Below are 23,446 nucleotides of genomic sequence, written 5' to 3'. Positions count from 1 at the left end.
ATGTCCTGCTTACCGTTTTAAACTGTATCTTCATCTGCTGATGGTACCCCCCTCTGTTTTACCTATATGCCTATATTCTCTGACTGTACCCCTTTGTTTACCAATATTCTTGGATTGAACCTTACGCAGACTGTCTTGTCCTTCTTTGTTGTACCCATTCTCCATGATTATACCTTATTCGCTGATTGTCCAGTCCTTCTTCGTTGTAAACCGCCTCGAACTACTATGGCTTTGGTGGTATATAAGAAATAAATTATTATTATTATTACAATGCAATAAAATAAGAAGTACAAATATTTGCAACTATTTTGGTTCTCCCACTTCTACAGATGGGAAGGTAAGGGGGAGGGAGGTAGATTTGGTTAGGAAGGAAGGGAGGGGTGCCGAAGGGTGGTGAGGTGGCGAGAGGGAAGGGTGGTGGAGGAAAGGAACAGATGCTGAATGGGGGTGGAGAGGAACAGATGCTGAATGGGGGTGGAGAGGAACAGATGCGGAAAGGAAATGGGGAACAGATAGTGGGGAGAAGACGATGAAGGGAAATGGGGGAGAAGATACTGAAGAGAAATGGGGAAGACAGAGGGGGAGAAGATGCTGAAGGGACATGGGGGAGAAGACACTGAAGGGAAATGAGGAAGACAGAGTGGAGAGAAGACGCCGAAGGGAAATGGGGAAGACAGAGTAGGGAGAAGATGCCAAAGGGAAATGGGGAAGACAGAGTGGGGAGAAGACGCTGAAGGGAAATGTGGAGGACAGAGTAGGGAGAAGTCGCTGAAGGGAAATGGGGAAGAAAGTGCGGGGAGAAGATGCTGGAAGGGAAAAAGACAGGGATGCCAGACTATGATGGGAGCGGAGGGAAGAAGATAGGTTCCAGATCAATGGGGGGGAGGGGTGAAGGGAGAGGCACAGTAACAGACTGGAGCAAATGGAAGACGTAGAGAGAAGACAGACAGTGGAAGAAAGGAATTGAATGAGAAGATGAGGAAAGTAGTACAGAGCCGTGCAAAAGTTTTGCATTACCTCTGAGTAATACATTGTTCCATCTTTCTTGCTGGATCACAGCAATATTTCTGATGCCTACTGCTGGATATTATATTCTGACATGTTCAGAATTTTATGTTCTATCACCCTGCACATTTTAAATTGATTTAGGACTTCAGATTTAAGACTTGTAACGCATAAACTGCAGAATGTTGAAAATGTCAATATTTCGCGTCAAAACCGGATCGAAACAGTCCAATCAGATCACTACATTTTCAACCAATGGCGTTTGTTTTGAGGAACCAATCATAGCGCAGCATTCACGCGCATATATAGCGAAGCGGGAAAATCGGTTTTCATAACCATCTGCTACTCCAGTGACAGCATAATCACAACATGGGAAAAGTTAGAAATCTTTCAAAAGAAGATCGTGTGACGGTGGTTGTACTTAATGAAAAAGGCTATTCAAGCCGGCAAATTTGCAGCCATGGTGAAGTGCAATCAAAGTAGTGTCATACGCTTGCTCAGTAAGAAAAAAGAGACATGAAATATGACTGACAAGGCTCGAAGTGGAAGACCACGCAAATCCACTGTGTGAGAGGACAGGGCTGTTCGCCAGATCTCAGTGACAGATCACAAACTTGCATCACTAAAATTGTCTGTCCCAACAGTACATCGGTGGTGCCTGGAGTTTGGCCTACATGGCTGTAGAGCAAGAAAGAAGCCGTTGGTAACGGCAATGCAAAGAAAGCGATGGATTGAGTGGGCCAGAAAGTACAGCATGTGGACTCCAGAGGTGTGGAAAAACATTCTTTTCAGCGATGAGAGTACTTTCTGTGTGTTAGGAAGCCAGTGCAACACGTTTATAAGACGATTTAAGAATGAGATTTTCAAACCACAGTGCTTGGACTTGACTGTAAAGCAACTGACAAAAATCATGGTCTGGAGCTGTATGTCAGCCAATGGCATTGGACGCTTTCAGGTGATTGATGGCTTGATGAAGGGTGCCAAGTATCTCTCCACTTTGCAGAATGGAGTATCTTCCAGGGTGACTTCCACTTCCAGGATGACAATGCACTTTGTCATCGGGCAAAGATGGTGACAAAGTAGATGATATCAAGCCATATTCAGCGACTGGAATGGCCAGGGCAGTCACCAGATCTCAATCCAATTGGGAATTTGTGGAATAATCTTGCTGTGAAGGTGCTCAGAAAACACCCAAAAATAAAGGTTGAGTTGATTGAAGCACATGTTGTACAACCATATGAACTTCGAAAATTGGTTCACTCCATGTCTCAACGCTGCAAGCGCTGACGGGTATCACACCACAATTTCAAAAGATGGTCTAAAAACGGGTTCCCCGGAACCACTAGGCTCCCGCTACCAAGGGAAGAAGACCAAAGCCAATACTTCAAACAATGGGGACCCACAAAGTGTTGTTCCATGCGCACCACCAGCTTAAAATCTGCAATCTCCCAATCTAACAAAAGCCGTAATTGAGTGGCCCGGAAATACCAAAACAGATTAGGTACAGCACACCCCCCTACTTGACCTAGCTGCCCACAATGCCGACCGAGAAATACAAGGAGTTCTCCCCTGCCAAATAAAACGAAAAAACAGAGTATTTAACTGCTTCAAAACCAGAGAGGGGACAGGAATCGGTAACGTTTGGAAAAGAAAAAGTAAGCGAGGTAATACATTCATTTTGAGAACTGCTATTCGACCCCCCACGACAACCAATAACCATTCCAGCTTTGAATATCCTTCCGAATCTGTTGAACAATCCTCACATAGTTAACCGCATACAATTGGGATAAATCCACAGGTAATTGAATCCCCAAGTAGCGGATGACCCCAGGAGCCCAGAGAAAGGGAAACCGAGCAGCTAATCGCTGTTGATCCGCTTCTCCCAAATTAACACTCAATAATTCAGATTTATCCATATTTACTGTAAACCCCGAAACCCGCCAATACTCCAAAAAAAGGTCAACAAGAATCGGCAACGAGGCCTCTGGGTGTCATTTCGTCTTTTGCGTTATTGATTATATTGTGATAAATTATTATTGTAAACTATGCTGTTTGGTCTCTTAACAGAAGGGCAATATATCAAGTATAATTAATAAATAAATATTAGAAAATGATTAAAAACCCCAGACTGACAATAACATTCTTAGGTTTAAATCTTTTCTTGCTCTTTCTTTGGGAGCATCTTCTTTCTGGAGTTCTCTTGTAACTATTGGACTTGCTTATAAAACAAAAAGTTTATGTACTTGGATCCTAGGCAGCTCTAGAATTTTTTGTGAGAGAGAGAACATGCGATCAGAGGTGGTTGTAGGTGAGAACAAGATTTTGCTTGTAGTTGTGGGTGGGGAAGTTGCTGGTTTGATGCCTTCATGGGCTGTGTGCTAATTCACAGAGTTTTCTTAACCTCAGAAGTCCCATGTAGTCGTGTGACCCCAGAAATTGTGTTTCTTGATTGTTACTAGTGCTCCATAGTCACTAATTTACCGTCTTTTGTTTCTACCCAGCAGATTCTGAGGCAACGCAGGAGACGAAGAGGGAGGAGAATCAAGAAAATTGGCTTCTGGAAATCGAACCCATCCCAAGACAATCAGGAAATGTCAGTGAGAATATTTCCCAGAGGAATGACAGTCGAAACACAAGGAATTATCAACAGGAATCGGAGAAGCCAAGAGACCCTGCAAGAGACTCCCTGGATGCAGTCACTGAGTGTGAGAAAAGTGACAGGGAACTCACAAACATCCCTGAGCTCCAGAGACACCCGAGAGAAGAGAAACCCTTACGAAGTAAAAACAGCGACCAAATGGCGGAATTGGAGAAGAAGCAGAGAGACCCTGCAAGAGACTCCCTGGATGCAGTCACTGAGGGTGAGAAAAGTGACAGGGAACTCACAAACATCCCTGAGCTCCAGAGACAACTGAGAAAAGAGAGACCCTTACGAAGTAAAAACATCAACCAAAAGGCAGAATCAGAGAAGAAGCAGAGAGACCCTGTAAGAGACTCCCTGGATGCAGTCACTGAGGTTGAGAAAAGTGACGGGGAACTCACAAACATCCCTGAGCTCCAGAGACACCCGAGAGAAGAGAGACCCTTACGAAATAAAAACAGTGACCAAATGGCTTTTCAGCTCCATCAGGCAAAGAGGAAAGGAAAGAAATCCATTCTGAAAGACACCGTTGGAAAAAGCCTTGGTAAGATATATCATTTATTATTGCCCAAGAGAATCCACCCTTTTCATATTGCCATTAAAGAAAAAGCTCCAAACGAAAGGTCAACCTGAAATACATCAGAGAACGCATGCTGAAGGGAAACCTTTTACATGGAGTGACTGTATCAAAGCATTAATTTCTAGGGATGGACAGCCCAAACATTTGTTTCATGTCTTGATTTATTTTAGCTCCTCTTCATTTTCGTTTCAGGGGAAATATCACCAAGAGTGTGAACTATTAGGAAATGTGGCACACTGTTATGAAAAAGGGGCCCATTCCTATAAACTTCAGAAGTAGTTATTTCCTTTAATTATGCTACTGAATTAAAGGCTGTGGTAGAGACCCATTTACAAATAAACAAAGACACTTTATTAATTTGGAAATATTAATTGGGAAGAATACATACTTTGTAAATGGGTTTCTACCAGAGCCTCTAATGTAAATATAAAATATAAATACTCAGCTGATGAGGTCCCCCAAGCTTTCAGCTGAGGACTTCTTCTGCAGTTGGCCAGGGGTCTTTTTGCCAAGCTTAGCAGGCAGCAGTAGCGTCCCTGAGTCACAGATGCTGGCACCTCAGTGGCTCATGGATGTTGCCAGCGACTGCTGTGCTTGGTAGAGGGGAGTTCTGGCCGTCTCTAGAGGAGGTCCTCTGCTGGCAGTCCTTAGGGATCCCCACCAGTCACAGCAAGGGTCAGCAAGTACTTCAACACTGTAAAACCAGAAATGCATTTCCTTTTCTTTTGAACACAATACAAAGACATCTGCTATATACATTTCCCAAAGCTAATATATTTTAGTCAATAAATTCAGTTTTTTACCTTTGTTTTCTGGAAACTTATTTTTCCATCAAGTTGGTCCCAGTTTCTTTTTTCCGCTTTCCCATCTTCTGTAAATTCTTCTGTAGCTGTCCATTGGTTTCTTCTACCATGGTCCAGCATTTATTCCTTTCTCATCTTTCGTGCCTACCCACCAGCCCCATGGTCAACATTTCTCCTTCTGTTCTAGCACCCTTTTCCAGCACCATGCCACATCTCTCCCTCCATTCCCTTCACCACTATGTTCAACATTCCTCACTCTTGCATCCCTTTCAAACTGTCCCACTGTTCCCTTTCTAACACATTTCTCACTCTCATCTTTCTGTTCCCTATCATGTGTACCTCACAACCTGCCTATGACCAAAAATTCTCCTCTTTCTTCCATTCCCTGTGTGTACACAACCATTTCTCTATCCTGCTCACTGACACACCCACACCCAATTCTCCCTTTCTATTCCCTACCCCACCTCAGCATCTCTTTCCCTCCCTCCAGTTCATGCCTTCTGTGTTCAAAAACGCATTCCCTCTCCCACTTCAGCATCTATTTCCCTCCCTTCCTCCATCCTCTCTTCCAAGTTCATGCCTTCTGTGTCCAAAAATACACTCCCTCCCACCCCTTCATTCAAGTCAAGATAACAGCAGGGGTTGGAGGCAGCCTGCAGCATGCCATATGTAGCCGACCCCAAAGTCAGAGCTGACGTCGGAAGGAAGGCTTTGCGTCAGTCTGGCGGCGGCTGAGGTATCAGGTGGGAGGGGGTAGATACTGGATGTAGGAGGTGAGAGGAGACAGAGGGAGGGATCAGACACACTGGATGAAAGGGGAAAGATAACAGACAAGCTGGAATGCCTGGGGAGAGAGAAAAAGACATGATGGATGTAAAGAAAAGGAGAGGGGAGGAAGGCATTGAATAGAAGGGAGGAGAGGGGGAGGATATGAATGGAAGGGAGGAAAGAGAAAGATGGGGCAGACATTGAATAGAAGGGAGAGAAAGAGAAATGAAGCAGATGCTGGGCTGAAAGGGGAGAGAGAAAGATGGGCAGATGCTGGATGGATGGGGTGACAGAGGGGGCAGAAGCAGGAGAGAGAGAGGGGCAGATGCTGGATGGAAAGGAGAAAGAGAGAGAGAGAGGGGGAAATGCTGAATGATGGGCGAGAAAGATGATAGAATTAGTGACAGACTAGGAAATAAGAAGAAGTGGAATAAGAGAGCCAGAGTGAGGGAAAGAAATGGCAAGTTTTGGTAGACAGAGCAGACCATCCAACCAAGTTCACGGGGCTTCAGAAAGTTGGATCATTCTGGTAGCGGCACAGCAGTTTTCATCCTCGCTTGCTACAGTCCAAGATCCCGGGTCGCAGCTCCTCGTTGGCTTTTTGCAGCTTCGGCTCAGCAGCCTTCAATGTCCACCGACCGATCCCCGCTCAGCTCTGAGCCACAGATCACGGCTCTTACAGCAGAACCGGGCCCTACACGCTGTGCGTGACTAGCGAAGTTAGCGCATTTCGGATTTGTGCCTACGTGCTGAAACCACTGCCTATGTGACAGAGACTGTTGCTGCTGATTTGTCGGGAGCTCAGCTGAGCGCCGGACCCGGAATGGAAATTAGGTAGGCCTTGGGATAGGTCCATCCCCGTGGGAGTCCCGTCAGCCTTGGAGGGGTCCTCGTGGTAGTCCTGTGGGCCTGGAAGGGGTCCCCATGGGAGTCCCGTTGGCCTAGGGGGATCTCCATGGGATTCCCGCAATCCCCGTTCCTGTGCAGACATCCTACCACTATCTAACCAGCCAATTGGGACGCACTTTAAAAAAAACAACAACCCGAGGCAGGCCTCCTACACTGTAAGTATCTATCTGTTGTGGGTGCAGGGAGGCGCCTAGGAACGCTTAAGCTCGCCCAAGGTTGGGTGTAGGTGTGGTTTCACCTGGAAGTGGCCTAAGGTGAGCTTAAGCAGCCCTAGGTGTCTCCCTGCTAGCCTACATTTCAAATAGATATGGCCGCTAAACTGATCGCATCAAGGAAATTCCTTTCCATAATCAGCTGAAGGGCTGTGGCAGGGATCCTCCAAACCTTACCACAAATCAGCCGGCAGGAAGGACGCCCACTCCCCCCACTCCTGTGCGTGGCGGAAGGGATGCCCAATCCCTCCTGCCACCAATCCCTAAACAATCCCTGGCACCCCTTCCTGGACCCAAGGGAGTGGCTTTAGGTATCTAGCTATTCATAGTCTTAAGCCACTCTCAGTGCATCCCAGAATGCACTGGGAAGGAGGCCTAAGACTCTGGTTAGCCCCTCCTATGGGAAGGCCCTTTGATGCCTGGGACAATCAGGGCCTTAGGTCTCTCCCCGGTGCATCCTACCATTCTGAAGAGGAAGTAACCATCCTTCCGGCCAGCCTTTCTGTTAAAAGTATATAAAAAGTATGCTTTGTAGTTCCCTGGGCGGGAGCCAGCCAGTGATGTCCTTCCGAGAGAAAGTGATCAATCAATCGCCTGGAACATTGGGTAATTCAGCTTGCCCTCCTGCATTTTGAGCATCTTCTCCGGAATCAGGCAGTGCATGTCTTCTCAGATAATACCATGACAGTGGCCTATGTTATTCAACAGGGAGGCACCAGGAGCTCATCGCTATGCAAGGAAGCCCAGCTTCTCTTTCAGTGAGCGGAAAACCATCTCATGGCGATTTCAACAGTGCCCGTGGCAGGAGTGAACAATATTCACGTGGATAATCTCAGCCATTAGATTCTGGATCCAGGGGAATGATCCTTGTCCCAGAGAGCCTTCGGCTCATAATAGAACAGTTGGGTTGTCCAACATTTGACCTAGAAGAGTGACCAAGATGATAAAGGGGATGGAACTCCTCTTGTATGAGGAAAGACTAAAATGGTTAGGGCTCTTCAGCTTGGAAAACAGACGGCTGAGGGGAGATATGACTGAAGTCTCTATAAAATCCTGCTGCACGAGCCATGATCTGTGGCTCAGAATCTGTTATTGAGAAAGACATGGGAGAAGCCACTGCTTGCCCTGGATCGGTAGCATGAAATATTGCTACTCTTTGGTGTTTTGGCCAGGTACCAGGGACCTGGATTGGCCACCATAAGAATGGGCTACTGGATTTGATGGACCATTGATTTGACCCAGTAAGGCTATTTTTAGGTTCTATGAGGGCTCGTAATAGAGGCATTTCCTCCTTTTGAGCAGAGTCGTTATCAATCTCTTTGGAGATGTTCGGGGCTGCTACCTGGTCCACCTTGCATACTTTTACCAAGTTTTACAGAATCGATGTGGCGACTAAGCAGGATGCTGCTTTTGCTTCCTCTGTTTTTGCAGCAGGTTCTTCAGTTCCACCCTAAATGTACAGGAACAGAGCGGGATTGTACAAGAACAAAAGATTAGGTTCTTACCTTTGCTAATCTTCTATCATGTAAATCCATGCTCTGTTCTTGGAACCCATCCTGGGAGTTGCTTGATAAAATATTGGTAAGCTGGATTTAAGTTTTTTTTGAGCAGCTCAAGAATACCATCCGAATGTGTTATGCACTTTTAATTTGGGGTCCCTAGCTGTGGCACCTCCCTCCGTTAGTGCAGGCTGTGTCTCCTTATAACACAGTTTCTTTCAGATTGATACTGGTTAATAAGCTGTTTCAGTTGTTTATGATTGTTATGAGCAGATTAGACTTATTTGTCGGGGAGTGTCCCTGTACCCTTCCCTAAGGTTTATGTCCTCTACAGGTGTCACGTTTAAATGAACTGGAGTCCTGAGGTAAGAGGGGAGGGTCTGAAGATATAATGTAAGTGAGGCTCCCTAGAAGCAGTCTCGCGACACGGGATGCATAACCCACTTGTCCAGGAAAAGAGCTTGGACTTAGCAAACGTAAGAACCTAATTCTTCATTATCCTAGGACAAGCAGGCAGCATATTCTCACATATAGGTGATGTCATCCACGGAGCTCGGTTCGGAAAGCAACTGCCCACACCACGCATGTGCCAATGCCTTCCCACCAGATGAGACTCGCGGTACCTTAGTTCTTTGTTTTCTGTTGAGAGAAGAAGTACCTTTTTGACTGGACTCCGTTCAATCTGCTATCTTGACTTTCATTTTCTTAAAAAAAAGAATAAAATGTTTCTTTTATTTTTTCTTTTCCTTCAATCTTGGACTTTGGCTTCAGGATTTTTTCCTTGGCAGGTCTCTCGTTTTCACAATTGTTTTTAATCTCACTGACAAGATATTTCCCTCCATGTCAAAACCTACGACAGGATTTATGAAGTGCTGTAGGTGTCAAAGGCCTATTTCTATAACAGATCCTCATAGTTGGTGTTTCCAGTGTTTAGGCCTTGAAAACCGATTCGAGTCTTGTACTCGGTGTTCCACCTTACAAAATTGTTCCATCAAAGCCTGTCAAATTCATTAGGAGAAGCTGTTTGGCTCAACCATGGACATCAGAACATCTTTGGAGCCGTTGCCATTGAAAGCTCCTGCATCGACATCAGGGAACCTCCTACTCTCAGGGAAGTCAGCTAACAAGCCATCCACTTCCCAGCAAGCATCGTAGGCCTCAACAGCATCGAGTCTCTTGATGCACACCAAACACCGACACCATCGTTCTGCAGATTTACAGGTTGCCTCTCCTCCTAGGTGTGCATACTCATCAAGGTCTCCCTTTCTGAAACAACCTGCTGTACCGGCTGTTGAGCCATCAGTACTGGTGCATGCTGCCTCTTCTCAGCAAGCGTCACAGGCCGCAACGGCAACGAGTCTCTTGATTCAGACCAAACGAAGACTTCATAATTCTGCAGATCTGCAGGTTGTATCTCCTACACGGTGTGCATCCTCTTTACCTATACCGAGACAAACTGCTGCACCAATGGTAACAGCTCATGAGCCAGCAATCATGGTGCACTCTTTTCAGGAGAAGCTCGATGTGTTCTTCCACAGGTAGATTGGCACTGTCTTTAAATCGCACTGCATGAGTCTGCTACAATCGACTCTCGCTGCTGACCCAACCTGGGCATACCTCTGCGAAGCCTCAAGGTACCAACACCACCGATCTATCAAAACATCGAGACACTACTCATGGATTTTCTACATGGCACCATCATTCCATCTCTTGATGCCGATCTTCCACCTGACATGGCTCTTCGCATTGAAGTTCTACCTCTTCTCAACACCGCTCTCCTTCGAGACATCGTTCTGCCACTTCAAAGTTTAGGTCCTCTTCTTTAATGGGGCGTTCCAGACCAAGACACCATCGTTCCTCATCACGTCGACCTCCTGCTTTAAAGCAGAAAAAGGAAATTCATCATTCCTCTTCAGTCTCTTCATCAGACTGGTACTAAAAACATTGCAGGGCTTATTGTAGACATTTTTTCCTGGAAGTTTTTATGATTCACGATCTGACTCTAGAGTGCGGGTTTTTCTTTTCTGAACCCGAGTCTTTTAACACAACACTTCCCAAAAGAAGATTCTCACCTAAAGGTCTTTCCTTTGCTACTTCATAACCAGCTATGCAAAGCCTTATCTGTCACAGTGGAGGCTGATGCTTCATCAACTTCTTAATGTCTGGATGTATTGAACTTTGAGGAGCATCCCAAGGAGTTCTTCAAATTGCTGTTTTCATGACATGTTCAAACAGATCCTTTTCAAAAATTGGGAAATGCCCTTATCAGTCAAGTTGTTCCAAGGAAGCTGGATTCCATTTACAGAATCTTTTCTTATCCAGGATTTAAAAGTCCACAATTTCCACATCATTATTGGTAGAATCAACCCTTAAAAAATATTATCCCAGGACAAGCAGGCAGGTATTCTCACTAGTGGGTGATGTCATCCGACAGAGCCCCGATACGGACGTCTCACAAGCATGTCTTGCTTGAAGAAACTTAGAAGTTTCGAGATGCCCGCACCGCGCAAGCGCCAGTGCCTTCCCGCACAATGGACCGGGCGTGTCTCCTCGTTTTTTTCTTTCCGCGGAGCTGAGAAGTTTTACTTCAATTCTGCGCTGACTGAATTCACGTTTATTGCCTTCTAATTCCGCGATTTTGGATTTCTTTTCCTCTTTTCGTGTGTTTTCTTTCTTTTATTTAAAAAAAAAAAAAAAAAAATTTTTCTTCCGGCGAGTCGGCCAGGTCGGCCACGTGGCTCAGGCCCAGCTCCTTCGATCTAGCGGCGGAGCTTTTTCGGCCTATGTCCCGGTCAATCACCAGTTTTAAAAAGTGTAGCAAGTGCCAGCGCGCGATTTCGCTGACAGACTCGCATCGACGCTGCCTGCAATGTCTTGGTCCAGAACATTTCCTGAAATCGTGCTGGCCTTGTTCCACTCTAACAGCGCGAGCGTTTAAGCGGCGCTGCCTGTTGTGGGAGTCGATGTTCAAGATGGAAGCTGCTAAGGAACCTTCAGCTTCGACTTCATCGGCTGCTTCGCCTGTCCATGCGAAACCAGCGACTACTCCTGCTACTCCGGGCCTTTTGAAGCCGGCTTCGTTTACCCCGGCTTCGGCCACGAGTTCGACGTCGGTGCCTGTTCCAGTCTCCTCGGCTCAGGTACCGCCTTCCACTATTCCACCGGTGGTCATTAAAGTGCCGAAAGCTACCAAGCAGAAGCATTCGACCACGAAGGAGCGCGAAGACCTTGCTGGAGGACCCCCTTTCGGTGTGGATCCCTCCATATCGGCTTCGCTGCGGTCCCTGCTGGAAGCTCAGTTTGTCGAGCTCATGTAGACTATGGGACCCAGGTTAATCGCCTCCATCCAGGGTGACCTCCTGGTCCCGATCCCAGGGGGCGGGCCGCCCCCTCCCCCTCCTCCTCGTCGCTCGATCTCGTTGCTTGACGAGGAGGAGCGGCGGAGGGCGGCTGGTCCCTCGAGGTGGGCTTCCTTTAGTGATATGCCTCCTTTAGAGCCCATTATGCCTCCGCGCCATCACGGTGCCGTTCCTCCGACTGATAATCGAAGTCCTGGGCATAGTAAATCACAGGAAGAGTTCTTCCGCACTCCATACCAGGCCTGGGCTGCATCGCGTGAGGCGGCCTCCATTCCGCCCCTTCGCTCTACCGCTTCCAGTCCCAGTTCACTGGAAGCTTCGGGGGACCATACAAAGTATAGGCGTTCTCGCTCTCCCTCCCGGCACCGGGAGGGACATCGATCCAGACACTCGTCCCGGCACTGCTCGCACCAGTCTGAGGTTTCGCCGCAGAAGAAGCTGCCACGTCTGGGGTACTCCTCCTCGGATTTATCTCCCCAGGAGGGGCCGGAGTACGAGGAGCCATCTACCGCTTATTCTCCTTGTCGCTCCCAAGTCTTCCTGGATCCTGAGGCTTCTACTTCCTCCAGTCGGACTCGGAGGCCCGTACTGACGGACCAGTTGTCTTTTTCTTAATTCCTTCGGCAAATGGCTGATGACTTGGATGTGACTTTGGACACTGGGTCTCGGTATTCTAAAGAGTATCTCGACACCATGCACTTGCCTAATCCTCCTGCGGAGTCTCTTCGGCTTCCTCTACATAAATTGCTGGATCAAACATTCATGCGATGTTTTGAGACGCCGTACTCCATCCCTGCGGTCCCGAGCAAATTGGATGCAAGATACCGCATTGTTCATCACAAGGGATTTGAGGGCGCTCAACTCTCTCACCAATCCCTGGTGGTCGAGTCCTCTCTCAAGCGTTCTCATCCCTCCCAGGTCTATGCCTCTGTGCCACCGGGACGAGAAGGGAGAACGATGGATAAGTTCGGTAGGAGAATCTACCAGAATTCTATGATGGCGTCTCGAGTGCTCAATTATAATTTCTTTTTTCCTTCATATTTGGAGTTCTTCTTGCCGGTGCTCCGCAAGTTTACTCCTTACATTGATTCTCAGGCTCGATTCGATTTCGAGGAAGTGGTAGCCTCCCTTTCCCAGCTACGTCTCCAGCTGATGCAGTCCTCGTACGATGCCTTCGAACTCTCGGCACGTGCTGCCGCCTGCTCCGTGTCCATGCGTCGATTGGCATGGCTTCGAACAATTGACATGGATCCGAACCTCCAAGACAGACTTGCCAATGTGCCTTGTGCGGGCGCCGATCTATTCGAGTCTATCGAGACTGTTACCAAGAAACTTTCGGATCATGAAAAGTCTTTCCAATCTATCCTTCGGCCTAAGCCCAAGCCTCAGCAGTCTCGACCTTCTAGACCGCCTTTGATTTATCAGCGGCGCTACACCCCTCGTCAAACTCCTGCTGCGAGACAACCGGCGAAGAGACAGCCTCCCCAGAAGGCTCAGCAGAAGCCTCAGCCGCCGGCTGCACCGAAGGCTACTCAGCCTTTTTGACTCTCTTCCAGGGAGCATAACCGATCTCGTTCTGCATCCCCCTCTTTTTCCCATCGGGGGGCGCCTCCATCATTTTTACCATCGATGGGAGGCTATTACCACCGACCTCTGGGTCCTTTCCATCGTAAGAGAAGGATACTCTCTTCATTTCCATCGGGTCCCTCCGGACCACCCTCCAAGAGAGTATCCTTCCAACTTAACGCAGACCGCCCTTCTCCTTCAGGAGGCTCAGGCTTTGCTTCAGCTTCGAGCCGGTCCCGGTGGACCAACACAACCGGGGTTTTTACTCCCGGTACTTCCTCGTTCCGAAGAAGACGGGCGACCTACGACCCATACTGGACCTTCGAGTTCTCAACAAGTTTTTGGTAAAGGAGAGGTTTCGCATGCTGACCCTTGCTTCTCTCTACCCCCTCCTCGAGCGGAACGACTGGTTATGCTCTCTGGATCTCAAGGAGGCCTACACTCACATTCCCATTCATCCGGCCTCCCGCAAGTTCCTCAGATTTCGGGTGGGACATCTACATCTGCAGTATCGAGTGCTTCCTTTCGGCCTGTCCTCGTCTCCCAGAGTCTTCACGAAGTGTCTGGTGGTAGTGGCCGCTGCACTCCGGAACAGAGGTCTTCAGGTATTTCCCTACCTCGACGACTGGCTCATCAAGGCCCCGTCAGCTCCAGAGGTCATTTCAGCGACCTTGACCATGATCTGCTTCCTGCAGAGCTTGGGCTTCGAGATCAACTTCCCCAAATCTCATCTGCAGCCTACACAGTCCCTTCCCTTCATCAGGGCGGTACTGGACACCATTCAGCTTCGAGCATTCCTTCCTCCGCAGCGCATGGATGCTCTTCTTCATCTCTGCCAGTCTGTATCTTCTCGCCAGTCCATCTCAGCGAGACACATGATGGTCCTCCTGGGCCACATGGCCTCTACAGTTCATGTGACACCCTTTGCCAGGCTCCATCTCAGAATTCCTCAGTGGACCCTAGCTTCTCAATGGACTCAAGTGTCAGACCCGTTGACTCGACACATCATAGTCACTCCTGCTCTTCGGCAGTCTCTACTTTGGTGGATGACCTCTTCGAATCTATCCAGAGGTTTGCTGTTTCATACTCCTCCTCACCAGAAGGTTCTCACAACCAATTCCTCGACCTATGCCTGGGGAGCTCATCTGGAGGGGCTTCGCATTCAGGGATTCTGGACCAGTGCGGACCGCCTCCATCAAATCAATCTTCTGGAGCTCAGAGTCATCTTCTATGCTCTTCAAGCTTTTCAACATCTGCTTCACGACATGGTGGTCCTCATCCGCACAGACAACCAGGTCGCCATGTATTATGTCATCAAGCAGGGGGGCACGGGATCGGCCTCTCTATGCCAGGAAGCTCTCCGAGTCTGGGATTGGGCGGTTCGCCACAATGCCTTCCTCAAAGCTGTCTACATTCAGGGGAAGGACAATGTCTTGGCAGACAACTTGAGTCGTCTCCTCCAGCCTCACGAATGGACTCTCCATTCCAACCCCCTTCATCAGATCTTTGCACAATGGGGGACGCCTCAGATATACCTCTTTGCGGCTCCCCACAACTTCAAACTGCCTCAGTTTTGCTCCAGGATCTACACTCTTCATCGCCTCGAGGCGGATGCCTTTCTGTTGGATTGGGGGAATCGCTTTCTGTATGCGTTTCCTCCATTTCCTCTCATTCAAAAGACTCTGGTCAAGTTGAAATCAGACCAGGCCACCATGATTCTGATAGCTCCTCGGTGGCCCAGGCAACCTTGGTTCTCCCTTCTACTTCAACTCAGCAGCAGGGAGCCGGTGCTTCTTCCAGTGTTTCCTTCTCTACTTACTCAACATCAAGGATCACTGCTTCATCCCAACCTGCAGTCTCTCCACCTGACAGCTTGGTTCCTCTCAACGTAACCCCTCACCAGTTTTCCCAGGCGGTGAGGGATGTCTTGGAGGCTTCCAGGAAGCCTGCTACTCGACAATGCTACTCCCAGAAGTGGACTAGATTTTCTTCCTGGTGTGTGTCCAATTCCAAGGAGCCTCAGCGAGCTTCACTATCCTCTGTGTTGGACTATCTTCTACACCTGTCTCAGTCTGGTCTCAAGTCTACATCTATAAGAATCCACCTGAGTGCTATTGCGGCTTTCCATCAGCCTCTACAGGGGAAACCTCTATCTGCTCATCCTGTGGTTTCCAGATTTATGAAAGGACTTTTCCATGTTAATCCTCCTCTCAAACCTCCTCCTGTGGTTTGGGATCTCAATGTTGTCCTTTCTCAGCTCATGAAGCCTCCGTTTGAACCTCTCAACAGGGCTCCACTTAAGTATCTTTCCTGGAAAGTGGTTTTTCTGGTGGCCCTCACGTCTGCTCGCAGGGTCAGTGAGCTTCAGGCCTTAGTGGCGGATCCACCTTTCACAGTATTCCATCATGACAAGGTGGTCCTTCGCACTCATCCGAAATTCCTGCCTAAAGTGGTCTCTGAGTTTCATCTCAACCAATCCATTGTACTTCCAGTGTTTTTTCCAAAGCCTCACTCTCATCATGGAGAATCAGCTCTTCACACACTGGACTGTAAACGTGCTTTGGCTTTCTACCTAGATCGCACCAAACCACACAGAACTGCTCCTCAACTTTTTATCTCCTTTGATCCGAACAAGTTGGAAGACCTGTATCGAAGCGCACCATCTCCAACTGGATGGCGGCTTGTATCTCTTTCTGCTATGCCCAGGCTGGATTATCCCTTCCCTGTAAGGTTACAGCCCATAAGGTCAGAGCAATGGCAGCTTCTGTAGCCTTCCTCAGATCGACACCGATTGAGGAGATTTGTAAAGCTGCCACTTGGTCCTCGGTTCATACATTCACCTCTCATTATTGTCTGGATACTTTCTCCAGAAGGGATGGACAGTTTGGCCAAACAGTGTTACAAAATTTATTCTTCTAAGTTGCCAACTCTCCCACCATCCCATTGAGGTTAGCTTGGAGGTCACCCACTAGTGAGAATACCTGCCTGCTTGTCCTGGGATAAAGCAATGTTACTTACCGTAACAGTTGTTATCCAGGGACAGCAGGCAGCTATTCTCACGTCCCACCCACCTCCCCTGGGTTGGCTTCTCGGCTAGCTACCTGAACTGAGGAGACACGCCCGGTCCATCGGGCGGGAAGGCACTGGCGCATGCGCGGTGCGGGCATCTCGAAACTTCTAAGTATCTTCAAGCAAGACATGCTTGTGAGACGTCTGTATCGGGGCTCTGTCGGATGACATCACCCACTAGTGAGAATAGCTGCCTGCTGTCCCTGGATAACAACTGTTACGGTAAGTAACATTGCTTTTCAGTACCAGAGTTTATGCCTCGGTGCAGAGAAGACCAAGTAGCCGCCCTGCAAATCTCTTCTGGCAAAACAGCTGTCGATTCTGCCCAAGAGGAAGACACACTTCTAGTAGAATGAGCCTTAACTCCAAGGGGTGGTGCTTTCCCTGCCAGCACATAGGCACCAGAGTTGGCAGGCTGAATTCATCTGGAGATGGTAGCCTTAGAGGCAGGCTTATCCATATGGGCTGGACCTGAAAGAACAAACAGGTGGTCTGAGAGGAGAAACTCATTGGTAACCTCTATATAACACAGGAGAAGATGGCGAACATCCAGAGACCGCAAAATATGGTCCCGGGCCTTTGAACCAGAGGAAACGAATGCTGGAAGACTAACTTCCTGATTCAAATGAAATATAGAAACTACCTTTGGAAGGAAAGAAGGGACCATCCACAGGAGCACTGCAAAATCCGTGATATGCAGGAAAGGATCCCGACACGAGAGTGCCTGAAGCACCGAGCCTCTTCGGGCAGATGTGATTGTAACCAGGCAAACTGTCTTGATGGTTAGATTCTTTAATGAGGCCTGTTCATGATTTTTGTATGGTGGACGAGCCAGTGAGTGTAGAACCAAATTCAGATTCCACGTTGGGCAAGGAGGCTTCAGCCGAACCACCCCTCTCAAGAAACGGACCATGTCTGGATGGGACGCTAGGGAGCCTCTGAGTGAGACAGGACCTAAACAAGAAAGTCCCAAGATCTGGACCCTGAAGGAAGCCACAGCAAGACCTTTCTTCAGGCCATCCTGCAGAAAATCTAGAAACTGCGCTACCGAGGGAACCGAAGGATCCTCCTGTCGACTGGAGCACCGAGCCTGGTAACACTTCAGGCTTTTGCATAGGCCACGACCATGGACTTCTGCTTGCTATGTAGCAACAACCACAGTCGAATAGCCTCTGGCTGTCAACACCGCGCACTCAAGAGCCATGCCATAAGACCAAAGAGGTCTGGATCCTGTATGGCAATTGGACCCTGACTAAAGATATGAGGATGGCAGGGAAGCCAGAGCCGAACCAGATCGGCATACCCACTGTCTCCTTGACCTATCTGGGGCCACCAAGATCACCGGACCCCCATGTGCTGCAATTCAATGCAAAACAGGTCCTATCATCGGCCACAGGGGAAAGATGTAGAGGAGACCGCCCTGAGGCCAGGACTGCACCAGAGCGTCGAGATCTTAGTTATTGGCCTCTCATCGACAGCTGAAAAACCTCTCCACTTTCCTGTTCTTGACCTGTGCTATGAGGTTGAACGTGGGCTGACCCCCACTGGTGCACGAAACACTTGAATGCTGTCCGGGAGAGAGATTGCTCTCTGGGATCCAGCTGCTGGCGACTGAGAAAATCTGCTTGAACGTTTTCTACTCCCACCAAATGAACTGCGGACAGAGCTACTAGGTTCTTTTCTGCCCAAGAAAAGAGAAGCCACGCTTCCATGCTCAAGGTAGGGCTCCTGGTTCCTCCTTGCCGGTTGACATATGCCACTGCTGTTGAATTGTCCGAGAACACTCGGACCGCCTGATGATGGAGACACTTCTGGAAATGCATCAAGGTAAAGCGGATCGCCCTCAGTTCCAGGTGATTGATCAACCACCTGCTCTCTGAGGGGTGACCACTGGCCCTGAACTGGGCCAGACATACAGACTGCTCCCCATCCAGACAGATTCACGTCCATGGAGAGAGTCACCCAGTCCGAAACCAGAAGCAGCAGGCACTTGGATAGTCAAGGGACTCAGTCACCAGTGCATGCTGCTGTGTGTCGACATCGTCCAAGACAGAGGTGCCGATAACGAATCCCGTTGTAGGTTTCACCAGGACAACGACTCCTGTAGGGGATGCAGGCGGGCCCTGGCCCAAGGAACCACATCGATAGATGCCACCATGAGCCCCAGAAGGTGGAGATTTTACCAGGCCTAGGCCGTCAGAGCCAGAATGGCTAACATGACATGGATGGTATGGTGAATCTTCTCTCTTCGAGCCAGTGGGAGAAATACTTTTTTCTGGGCCATTTGGAACCTGACTTCCAGGTTTTCCAGATCCTGCATGGGGTTGAGTTGGTTCTTTATCAGATTGATCACCCATTCCAGGCGTTGCAGCAATTGAACCACCTACTGTACTGCCCGGGTCCCCTCTACTAGGGAGGGAGCTCTGATCATCCAGTTGTCCAGATATGGATGGACTAGGATACTCCAAGCATGGAGGTGAGCTGCAACCACCGCCAGACCAAACGGAAGGGCCGCAAATTGAAAGTGTTGATTCAAAACATGAAACCAGAGGAACCTCCAGAGGAAACATGAGGATATGAAGATACGTCTCCATGAGATCCAGGGAGACCAGAAATTCCCCCGGTGCCACTGACGCAATGACCGAACGGATGGTTTCTATTCTGAAGCAGGGCACCTTCAGTGCCGCATTCACAGACTTGAGATCCAGAATCGGTTTCCAATCTTCCGAGCCTTTTTTTGGAACGATGAAGTATATGGAGTATCTTCCCCAAGCCTAAGTCTTCCTTTGGTATGGGCTCGATCACTGCCAGATCCAGAAGCCTGCGAACTATGGCCTGCATCTTGAGTGCCTTTTCAGAACGCCCAGTAGGAGAGGCCAGAAAGAAATCTGACAGAGGTCAGTAAAGCTCCAATTTGAGACCATCATGGAGGACCTCCAACACCCAACGGTCAGAGTCACCGCCTCCCATTCCGCCAGGAAGGCTAAGAGCCACGTTCCAATAAGGGGGAGAGGTGCCAGGTGACTGGCATCAGAACTGTTTCTTTTGGGGTGTGGAAGGACGTTTCCTCAAGGACTGCTGCTGAGCAGAATCTCCGAAACGTTGTCTGGAGGAAGAATTGTATCTTTGACATGCGGCTAGAGGGCTGGCGTACTGATGTGGGTGCCGGAAGGGACAAAAATTGAGCAGCCCCGAACTCCTAGGGGTGCAAAGTCTGCTTCCCGGTAAGACCTTGGGTTTACGGTCCTGAACCCTGGCCAAACAGAAGTTGATCCTTGAAAGGCAATCTGCTTAGAGTGGCCTTAGAGGAGGAATCCCCAGACCACTGCCATATCCACAGCATTCTCCTGGTGGACACCAAATAAGCACCTAGCTTAGAAAATACTTTCATCGTGTTGTATAAGGCATCCGCCAGATAATCCACTCCGGAAATCAGAAACTCCAGATCACAAAGGACCACAATATCCAGGTTATGACGTAGCTTGGAATGGCACTCTCGGGTGACAAATTAAGTGGCTGTGGCCACAGAATCACAAAGGCGTTTGAAAATAAAATCTACCCGCCTGTCCTGGATAACCTTCAAAAACACCCCTCCATCCGAAGGGAGGGAGGTACACTTAGTAATCTGAGCCACCACCGAATCCACCTTTGGAGAGGTGAAGCGCTTGGAAAAAACTCTGGTGCAATGACATTCTACTCAAGTGCCTCAATTCTATTGGCATTTCTGATCAGGTATTAATCTGGTTCACAGGCTTCCTAAAAAACTGCACTGACCAGGTCCACAGCGACGGAACCTTTTCCCAATCTTGGTGTAATCCTGCGGAGTCCTACAAGGCTCCCCTCTCTCTCCTTCTCTGTTCAATATCTACATCATTGGGCCATATGTTATCTGACTTAAAATTGAAATCATATATATATGCAGACGACATTACAATTATCATTCCCATAACCTCACTGACACAAGAAACAGAACAATTCATCTCATCTGTTCTCACTAAGGTAGAACAATGGACTACACAATTCAAACTAAAATTGAACCCTGAAAAAAACAAGCTTTTCCTGGCAAGTCCTAACCACAAGCTAATGAATACCTCTCTGAAATTAAACGGGTTAATCTACCCAATCAATTCCACCATCAAAATCCTTGGAGTCATCCTGGACTGATGCCTGACTTTTGAAGACCACACCAACGCTCAGGTTAAAAAATGCTTTAGCACCCTCTGGAAACTGTACCATCAAACACTATTTCGACTTCCTCTCCTTTCGCTTGCTGGTTTAGTCTCTAATCTTAAGCACCTTAGATTACTGCAATATCATATACCTGGGATCCTTTAAGAAGACCATGAAACGCCTGAGAATCATCCAGAATACTGCTGTCCGCCTCATTTATGGCCTCAAAAAGTCAGATCATGTAAGCCCGTTCTACAGAAAACTACACTGGTTGCCAATGGAGGCAAGGGTCATCTTCAAGTTTGCCTGGCTTTGCTTCAAAACCATAACGGGCTTATCCCCAATCTACATGTCACACCACTTTTTATTTCAGGCAACACTTGCACACGTAATACTTATCTGTTTGCCTTCCCTTCCCTGAAAGGCTGTATCTACAAGAGATTCCTTGACAGATCACTGTCATTCCAAGCAGGCAAATGAATTAAATGTCTAACCACCCTCATTTCTAATTCACCCTCCTACCAATCCTTCAGGAAATCAATTAGAACAAAGTTCTCTGACTCCTTCCTGCCTGTTTTTATCTCTGAAATACTTCCGGACATACCTAACTACTCTCGGCTTACTAATGTAATTGAAAGTATTTTCTTTTATTTTGTAACATCGCTGTCTGTGTACAGTCTCTTCTTCTGTAAACCGCTCTGAACTGATTGTGGTATTGCGGTACACAAAAATAAAGTTATTATTAAAGCTTCGCCATGGCCCAAGTGCATTTCAGAGGACTCTCTGGGTTGTGCCAAACTTCTGAGAGAATACGAATCACTCATCAAAGAACATTCCGCCTGGATCGGACGATTGGATTGCAAGTTTAATTCCCGCAGGGATTCAGAAATAAGATCCTCAAGACAGCTAGACTTGAACAACCTACAAACCGAAGGATTGACTGCCAAATCATGAGACCCACAGGATCACGAAGGACAGCCAGGTTAGCTACATCAGCAGAAACTCTCAAGGAACCCTGAGTGAGCAGAGGAATGGAAAGAGAAGCGGACGCGATGGCAAGGATCGTCTGCCATTCCTCGACCCCCGAATGGGAACACAGAGATAGACTCAAGTCCAGCTGGGGAGAGGAACCAGTAGGCTTGGCAGGTTGCTGAATGGGCCTGGACTTTTTAGCCAAGTGTGCCTGATACATCCTATTCCCAAATTCCGGAGAAAAAAATTCCCCGCAGCGAGAGCCGCCCAGTGCGCCTCAGACTTAGAGTGCTTAGACGATTTGTGAGACTTTACCTGAATTGCACTTGCATTTTGCCAAAATGCTGCCAACGCTCTTCTTAGGGTCTCCTGGTGCAATTTTCATGGCATTGGAGTCAGAAGATTTCTTCAGAGGTGGAAGGTACCGAATCTGTGCACACCTCGCCCCCCTCGCAGGGAACACAGTTGTGAATCCGACAGCCATCCGCCACAATCGAGGCATGAATCCATGCCATCATGTCCTGAGGAGGCCATCTGAGAAGTTTGGAGCAAAAACGAAGCTCCTAAGATGAAAAAATATACTTTAAAAAAGTTTGAGAAAAATCCAAGATAGTATCGCGAGTGCCAATTTTGCCCTAAAACTGCCCGAGAAAAACACAGGAATCCCTAGAAACGGGCAATTTTGTGATTTTAGAGGGGGGGAGGTAGGGTTTTCAGGGAAACCCCCCAAAACTCTTTTTAGGACCCCCCCAAAATTGCTAAGGCATTCAAGCAAGCAGCTTACTCGCTGTGCAGTGGGCTGTAAGAGAGAAATGTCAGGCACTACTGGCAGGGAGATCTCAAACTTCAGGAAGCTGGAAAACTGGATTTTAAATCTGACCGTCTTACCTATCTGGCCACTTTTAGTGACTTCCAACACCACCGGACACTGAGAGCAGGTACGCAGTCCGGTCCAGATCCTGGGCACGTCTCCAAGGAACCACGCAGCCTACGCTCAAACCACTCACGGATGAACCTGGAGTGAGCCAACTCCCAATCCCGGAACCCCGATTTGACATGCAGGCTGTCCGGAGGGCTTACTGCAGTGGCAGGTAACCCCCCCAGAGGCAGATTTGTAGTCAAAGTCTGCAATCTCCCGCCGCAAGGACATCCCCGTAGGGTACTTCCACAGCACAAGGGCAAACCTGTGAAAAAAATCAAAGCTAAACACTAAATTAAAAGAAATGAAAGACGAGCAGAAGAGAAGAGCTCCTACAGCTTGGCTTGAAGGAATCCCAGGAGCATACACCGGCACATGAGTGCTGGGGGCAGAGCCAAAGCTTCCTACAGCCCTTGGCTGACCAAGGAGCACAACTCCCAGTAGTTCAGAATAAAGAGGGATTGTACAAGAACTAAGGCTGGGTCGTGTATATGGCCTTTCAGTTGAGGATGGGCTGGGGAAGGCTTCAACAGCTGGGATGGTTTAATAATAAATCTTTATTTTAATACCACGGTTTACAGAAAAGAAAAGCTGTAATACATCAATAACAGAGAAATTCACATGTTGATAAATGTCAGACAAACTTATCGAAGAGATACGTTTTAACATTTTCCCTAAAATCTTAGGCTAGAGTGACCTTCGACAGAGACTCCAGTAGTTGGAAGTTCACCTAAGCACAGAAATAGGAAGACCTCTAGGTCTTTGGCCCAGAAATGTCTAAGGAAATAGACAATTTAATTTATATCATGAATTTATGATGCGTGTACGGTTCGACAGACTAGATCAGGGAGGGGTAGGCAATTCCGGTTCTCAAGAGCCACAGGCAGATCAGGATATCCACAATGAATATGTATGAGATGGATTTGCATGCGCTGCCTCCCTGAGATGCATATTTATTTTGGATATTTTGAGAA

At 48.1% G+C, this 23,446-nt stretch overlaps 2 protein-coding genes across 2 annotated transcripts in view; both read left to right on the top strand.

Annotated features, from left to right (window-relative positions):
- The window catches only part of LOC117355240 (zinc finger protein 850-like), a 55,469-nt gene that overhangs the window by 4,038 nt on the left and 27,985 nt on the right, over window positions 1-23,446 (top strand). The gene's annotated exons all lie outside the window — the stretch shown is intronic.
- LOC117355284 (zinc finger protein 208-like) overlaps window positions 1-23,446 on the top strand; it is a 97,430-nt gene that overhangs the window by 71,090 nt on the left and 2,894 nt on the right. The window lies entirely within an intron of this gene.

The sequence above is a fragment of the Geotrypetes seraphini genome, chromosome 2 (assembly GCF_902459505.1).
Source record: "Geotrypetes seraphini chromosome 2, aGeoSer1.1, whole genome shotgun sequence".
NCBI classification, from domain to species: domain Eukaryota; kingdom Metazoa; phylum Chordata; class Amphibia; order Gymnophiona; family Dermophiidae; genus Geotrypetes; species Geotrypetes seraphini.
Note: the sequence above shows the minus strand (reverse complement) of the source record. Positions and strands in the feature narration are given on the sequence as shown.